This window comes from Salvelinus sp. IW2-2015, linkage group LG17 (assembly GCF_002910315.2).
Source record: "Salvelinus sp. IW2-2015 linkage group LG17, ASM291031v2, whole genome shotgun sequence".
NCBI lineage: Eukaryota > Metazoa > Chordata > Actinopteri > Salmoniformes > Salmonidae > Salvelinus > Salvelinus sp. IW2-2015.
The window spans coordinates 37,749,948-37,757,171 of record NC_036857.1 but is presented as its reverse complement, the minus strand read 5'-3'; the positions used below and the strand labels follow the sequence as shown (position 1 = coordinate 37,757,171).

The 7,224-nt window shown below is 47.5% G+C and overlaps 1 pseudogene; it reads left to right on the top strand.

Annotated features, from left to right (window-relative positions):
* The window catches only part of LOC111976343 (katanin-interacting protein-like), a 55,891-nt pseudogene that overhangs the window by 32,757 nt on the left and 15,910 nt on the right, over positions 1 to 7,224 (top strand).

The following is a 7,224-nucleotide window of genomic DNA, read 5'->3' as shown; positions in this document are numbered from 1 at the left end:
AAGAGAGGAATAATAGTCTCTTTATATAATTGAAATGCTTATCATAGTCTAAAACGTGTAGAGGTCCCCACAGCACTTTTCTAGAATATTGGACCGTTTGTTTTCCGATTTCTCAGTGCGGCTCGAGCAATTTCTCCAACCTTCACCCCATTCAAATGAATAGAAGACRCGTTTGCAGAGTCGTGTTGGTTGGGAATTTGGGGRAGGTGCRCGGTCAGGCTGTGCGTCCCCRCGGACGGTGGTCTCAGAACCGTGTAGCTATGTCACAATGGGTTCCCGGACTATCACGGCTCAGTGGCTTTGGACTGTATTACGCTTTAGCAATATGGTACTCTGAGTGTTACCAGATTACAGTATATTGGGTCTCTGGTCATTTTAAAGGCCCAATGCAGCCATTTTTATCTCAATACAAATTAATTTATGGGTAACAATTAAGTACCTTACTGTGATTGTTTTCAATTAAAATTAAAAAATAAACAATAATAGCTTCTTAGCAAGAGCCATTTCTCTAGCAATAATTTTGCTAGGACTGTCTTAGAGTGGTGAGGGAAAAACATTGAAAACTATCTGTTATTGGCAGAGCGGTTTGGAACTTTCTTTCTTATTGGTCTATTAACTAATTTACCACCTGGTGATGTCATCAGCCAGGCCAAAATTCCATCCCACCAAAACAGGCTGAAATTTCAGGCTGTCTTTTTAAACAGCTCTTACACTAAAAGRGAATWATCATCATTTTCACAATATTACARTATTTGTCCAACCTCTTACYGTGGAAATATATATAAAATACAGGAACATTTTGACTGCACGGGCTTTGTAAGTGAATGTATTCATCTATTTCGCTTCACCCGCAATAACATCTGCTAAATATGTGTATATGACCAATAAAAAATGCAGATTTGTATTTTTTACTTAAACTGACTGCTTATATGTTGTTGTGTTGGTTTGACCACCAGACCACAAAGGAGTGTCATATGTGGACCTGTCCTTTCCATCTTCCGGTCCAACTCTACTTCATCATCAGGAACACGGAGCGCTCTCCGGACTTTGGGATATCTCTGATCAAGATCTGGAACTACAACAGGAGCCTCAGTGTAAGAGCCCATTTTAGGGCCAAACTGGCAGATTGAGTCTGAAATGGCACCCTATTCCTTATTTTTAGTGCACTGCTTTTGGCTGGAGCCTTTGCAATAGAGGTTGCCAATTATAGTAAAAAGGGTTGCATTAGGTAAGGATTCAAGTGGATTTTGATAGAAATGGTACYTAAGTATATTAAGTTGTTAGCACTTACTGTATGTGCAGCCCTTACATATATACAGCCTCTGATTGGTTCATCACACCAGTCCTAGTTCAGGGTTATTCAGGGTTTACTAAAATAAACACCATCATCTGTTAAAGGTTGCTCATAAATCCAGCTTGCTTCAGCCAGCCCCTGTCATTCTACAGGGTGACCACCATACTGGCAGAAGGCTTTGGGAGGGAGGGTATAGCCTTCAAGCCGTGTCTGTGTAAGCTATCAGTCAGTCCAAATGTGGAACAGTARGAGATTAGACCTGGAGGATTAGTGAGGGGACGCCCAGGTTACTGCTCTCGCCTCTCGCCCTGCTGCTGTCAAAAAAGGGAAGGACGGGAATCACAAAGCCCAGGCAACCAGGGGTCTGTCTGGAACTATGGATGATATGGGTTGATATCAGCAGTGTCTCTGTTCATTGAGTCCTATTTTAGGTTCTAGTGGTGTGTTTTAGGATGCGAGGTAAGGAGCTGTTTGATACTGTGGGATCCAGGGGGTGGGGATACACTGATTTAATGAGCAGGGATTGAGGAGATGTGAGTCTGGTCTTAGCCATTTAGCCATCCCCCATGTCTGTCTGTGTGTGTTTTGGGAAGGAGGCTACTTACAATTAGCTTTMCAGTTGACTACGTCTGCACGGTTAGCTTAATTGACTCTGTCTACATACCTGTGGGAAAGAATATTGGGGCCTACAACTAGGAAGCTCCTTGGTTAACAGTATGGTATCCGTTTCAGTGTTGATCTATGTCACGTTCACATCAATATTCAAGCTCTTTGACATTTTCCTTTTTCACCTCTGCATTTTTCATTGAGATGTGTTTGACTTGGAGTTTTCAATGTTGCTTTTCTTATACGGTCTAMCGATATCCATGCATTACCTAAATATTGCCCTGCTTAGAGCCTGAAATAGCTGTGCTGTTCTTTTTTAGGACCTGGACGTTGGTGCCCGGCATGTGAATCTTTACCTCAACAGCACGCTGGTGTTTGAAGGTGAGCTGGACAAGGGCTGTGGCAACCAGATCTTTGATTACAGCACCAGCATCGACCTCCAGGCACTCCAAGTTCCAGAATCCTTCTCTCCCAGCCCAGTGGGGTCCGGCCACAGTCTGCGGGGTGCCAGCCCACAGCGCCATGACGAGAGTGGCGTGTGGGTGGAAACCAGAGGGGAGAATCGAGACCCCAACCACGGACTCTCTGAGGGGCTAGCTCAGGTCAGGATAGACATGCAGGATAAAATCTACAATCCCCCCTCCCCCACATCTACAAACTGGGACTCCTTTGACATGGACCCTCCAGACCTGGCCCTCCCCCACCCCCCTCTGAAACAGCARCTGGAGCAGTCGGGTCAACCCACAGAGTGCACAGTCACCACCCAGCCTTCTTCCTCCAGGAGTCCCCAGTGGCTACAGCCCCTGGCCCGGAGTGCCCCTGAGGGCTGCGAGGCCGGAAGGGAGAGACCCCTCTGGCTAGTGCCCCAGCAGTCTGTGGAGCCCAAACCTCCCCTCCCCCAATCCACCTCTACCTCGGTGCTCCCGGAGCTGGGCTGTAACCCGGGGAGGGTGTGTCGGGGGGTGGACAGGACTGTGAACGAGGGCCAGTGGAGTGCAGACTCTCTGGACCTGGGAGGTGACCTGCTGGAGGAGCTGAGTGACCAGCAGCGCCAGGACCGGCCTGTTAGTGGACGTAGGAGCTCAGGCATGAACAACAACACTAGTAGCAGAAAACCAGCAGAGGAGCACCAGCAAGGAGCCATTGGACCGACCACAGGTAGGATAATATACCCTGTGTGTGTGTGTAATTTCATTTGTACAATACTTTTGCGGCTCCTTTATCTACTCTGCATACTGGGCTGTGCAGGCAAGATATGAGAAGTTAATGTGATTTGAGACAGAATCATCTCTAGTGGTAGCCTGTTTGTCTACTTGCCTTTATTTTGCAACTCAAGAATGTTTTTCCCCCAGGATCTGCCATTGGTTTCCCAATGTTGAGGATATTGAGAAATCTCGTTGTTCTTGTCAACGGCAGACCAGACATATCTTATTTTTTTTCCTAAATGAGATTATAGAGCAGACAGATTGCTGCATCACAACAAATCCAGGCCTGCATCCTATAATAATCCCTCTTTATCTCCATGACAACAGACAGACTCCCCCCCCAGACCCTTTAGTAATAGCTTGTTTTTCCCCTATCTGGAAACACACACACACACACACACACACACACACACACACACACAGGGCACATGCCAGCTGGATCTGACCATATCTGTTGTGGATGTGTCAGCTGAAAGTGGGCCATAGACTCTTTGACCATTATCACACCAGCTGTCGGAGTTGGGCTATTCAGTGTGAAAATTACATAATCATTACCATAGAAATTGTATCTTCTTCGTAACTGAAATATGTACTATTATTTTAGGATTATTGTGGGCCATAACTTTAGTTGGAGAATTCTTACTCGCAAAATGATATGGAGTACCACAATGTATAAAACGGTCAAAAAATAAGCTTGCTTAGCTACACTTGTATTAGGTACTCTGCACGGCCTTTGAGGTAACATGAGAGTGTGTTGATTCCACAGAGGAGCCAAGTTCAGTGTCAGGCAGCAGCAGCAAAAGGCAGCATCGTACCCCACGGGCCACGCTCCACAGCCGGCAGGCCCAGGATGACAACCTCATGGAGTCCTGGAACTCCCTCACAAAGTTCAACCAGTGCCAGCGTGGTCGCATCTCCAACATGGGCTTCGAGGGCGACATCTTTGACGAGTTCCTCCAGCGTTCCTCCAGAGCCGCCAGTATCACCTCCGACCCAGCAGGCCCCCCCTGCAGCCCCTTCCCCTCCTTGTCCCACCTCTCTTCACCCGCCCCTCAAGGGGGCTTCTGCGATGACCCGGTGGATGACCTTTCCGCCGAGCCAGAGTTTGAGATTCCGGTCCTCCCACGTGGTCAACGTCTGGTCATTAACATCCTGTCCACATGGGGCGACCGTCACTACGTGGGCCTCAACGGTCTGGAAGTCTTCAGCTCCAGCGGTCAGCCSGTCCGGCCCGCCCACATCCAAGCCGATCCACCCGATATTAACGTGCTGCCCGCCTACGGCAAAGACCCGCGCGTAGTCGCCAACCTAATCGACGGAATCAACCGCACGCAGGACGACATGCACCTGTGGCTRGCGCCGTTCACCCAGGGGATGAGTCACGTGATCTACCTGGAGTTCGCTGGGCCATGTCAGGTGGCCATGATAAGAGTGTGGAATTACAACAAGTCCAGGATCCACTCGTTCAGGGGGGTGAAGGAGGCTGAGATGCTGCTGGATGGGAGGTGCATCTTCAGGGGAGAGATCGCCAAGGCGTCAGGGACACTGTCTGGAGGTAAGGGGGATCATGAGTGAGGGATAGCCTCTCTCCTTAGACACCTAAATGTATCCCATGTTATAGTTCTACCACAGTTGGCCTATACTAGGTCCTTATTTTAGGAGCTTTGTGATATTATATTACATTAGATCGTAGAACTACAGCATTTGTTTGGTGACAAAATACACTGAGTGTACAAAACATTAAGAACGCCTCCCTAATATTGAGTTGCACACCCCCGCTTTTGCCCTCAGAACAGCCTCAATTCGTCGGGGCATGGACTCTACAAGGTTCCACAGGGATGCTGGCCCATGTTGACTCCGATGCTTCCCACAGTTGTGTCAATTTGGCTGGATGTCCTTTGGGTCGGGGACCATTGTTAATACACACGGGAAACTGATGAGCGTGAAAAACCCATCAGCGTTGCAGTTCTTGACACAAACCTACTACCATAGCCCGTTCAAAGGCACTCAAATCTTTTGTCTCGCCCATTCACCCTCTGAATGTCACACGCACGCACACAATCTATGTCTCAATTGTCTCGAGGCTTAAAAGTCCTTATTTAACCTCTCTCCTCCCATTCATCTACACTGATTGAAGTGGATTTAACAAGTGACATCAATAAGGGATCATAGCTTTCACCTGGATTCACCTGGTCAGTCTATGTCATGGAAAGAGCTTGTGTTCTTTGTTTTATACGCTCAGTGTAGGTTTAATGTCATTTGTTGCCCATGCATTAAAACATGTTTGCCTCTAACATCCTGAATTATACCTCCACCCCTCTCCTCTTAGGTCTGGACCAGTTCGGGGACACCATCTTGTTYACCACGGATGATGAGATCCTGGAGGCTATGTCGCGCTACGACGAGACGTTCTGCGGGGAGGCGGAGGGCTTCGAAGAGCTGGTGGGGTATGAGGAGGAGCTGCAGAGGCCCCGCACGGCCGACGGAGAGGGGGAGGACAGACCCTTCACCCAGACTGGCTTCAGACCCGAGGACGACCTCGCTGTGAGTACAACATGACTGACTGGGACTACAGTGAATACATGGAAAGTCAGTTAAGAACAAATTCTTATTTTCAATGACGGCCTAGGAACAGTGGATTAATTGCCTTGTTCAGTGGCAAAATTACAGATTTTTACCTTGTCAGCTCGGGGATTCGATCTTGCAACCTTTCGGTTACTAGTCCAACGCTCTAACCACTAGGCTACCTGCCGGATTGATACAAGACGTGCAGGTTTTGTTCGCCAGTCTATCACCTAACATTTCTGGTTTCTATATCACTGCTCATTTTCCAGGTTAAAACTCCATCTGAACCCTACCTGATGGTCATCTGAGGAGACCCTGGAGCAGATCCCAGGAATGCACAATGGAAAGTGTGAGTACTCCCTTCAAGTTAGTGTTATTCATGATCAATCATTCATTCCTCATTTTAACACAGGACTGTTTTTCTCTCTGTAAAATGTCGCTAGCTCAGCTTGTTTCACACAGACTCCTAAGATCTCTCTCATCCTCCCCCCCCCCCCCCCCTTCAGGCCTTAGGATAGAGTTGAGGATGACGTTGGGGACTCCCACACCTGGGACTGACAGGGTTAGAGGTGTGGGGAAGGAGGGGGACAGCCTGCCTCTGGACCTGACCATGGTGAATGCCTTCGCCACGGGACCCAATGACCTGCCTGAGTACGGCCAGGAAGCACACACCCTCGATAAGTGAGTGACTGTGTCGGGTGTGTGCGTGCGTGCGTGTCTCTGACCTCACACTGCTGACAATGTAGATGGATCTAACTGCATAACTTCTGACCACAGGATGTACAGGTAAGTGAGGAAATAATGGAAACACTTGAGTAGAAAAGGGATACAAAGTGTATTAAAAGYAGGTGCTTCCACACGTGTGGTTCATGAGTTAATTAAGCAATTAACATCCCATCATGCTTAGGGTCATGTATAAAAATGCTGGGCCGGCCATTATTTTGRCTACCATGGCTATGCCCCCATAGGATGACAATGCCCCCATCCACAGGGAACGAGTGGTCACTGAATGAAAGTCACCAGATCTTAACCCAATTGWACASTTATGGGAGATTCTGGAGCGGCRCCTGAGACAGCGTTTTCCATCAACAAAACACCAAATGATGGAATTTCTCTTGGAAGAATGGTGTCGCATCCCTCCAATTGTTTTGTTTATTAGGATCCCCATTAGCTACTGCACATGCAGCAGTTCCTCTTCCTGGGGTCCAACATAGAGTCCACAATTGAGTTCCAGACACTTGTCGAAACTATGCCAAGGTGCATTGAAGCTGTTTTGATTCGTGGTGGCCCAACGCTCTACTAAGACACTTTATGATGATGTTTCCTTTATTTTGGCGGTTACCTTTATTTTAAGTCGTTATCCAGTTAACTTGTCAACAACTTCATCAACACAGCCAACAACAGTGTTGTAAGGGATTTCATTCAACTGACTATCTCTTAAGTGTCTATCATGTCAATGTTTATTATGGCTTTCATTCGATATACAATGCATCCGGAAAGTATTCAGACCCTTTGACTTTTTTACACATTTTGTTACATTACAGCCTTATTCTA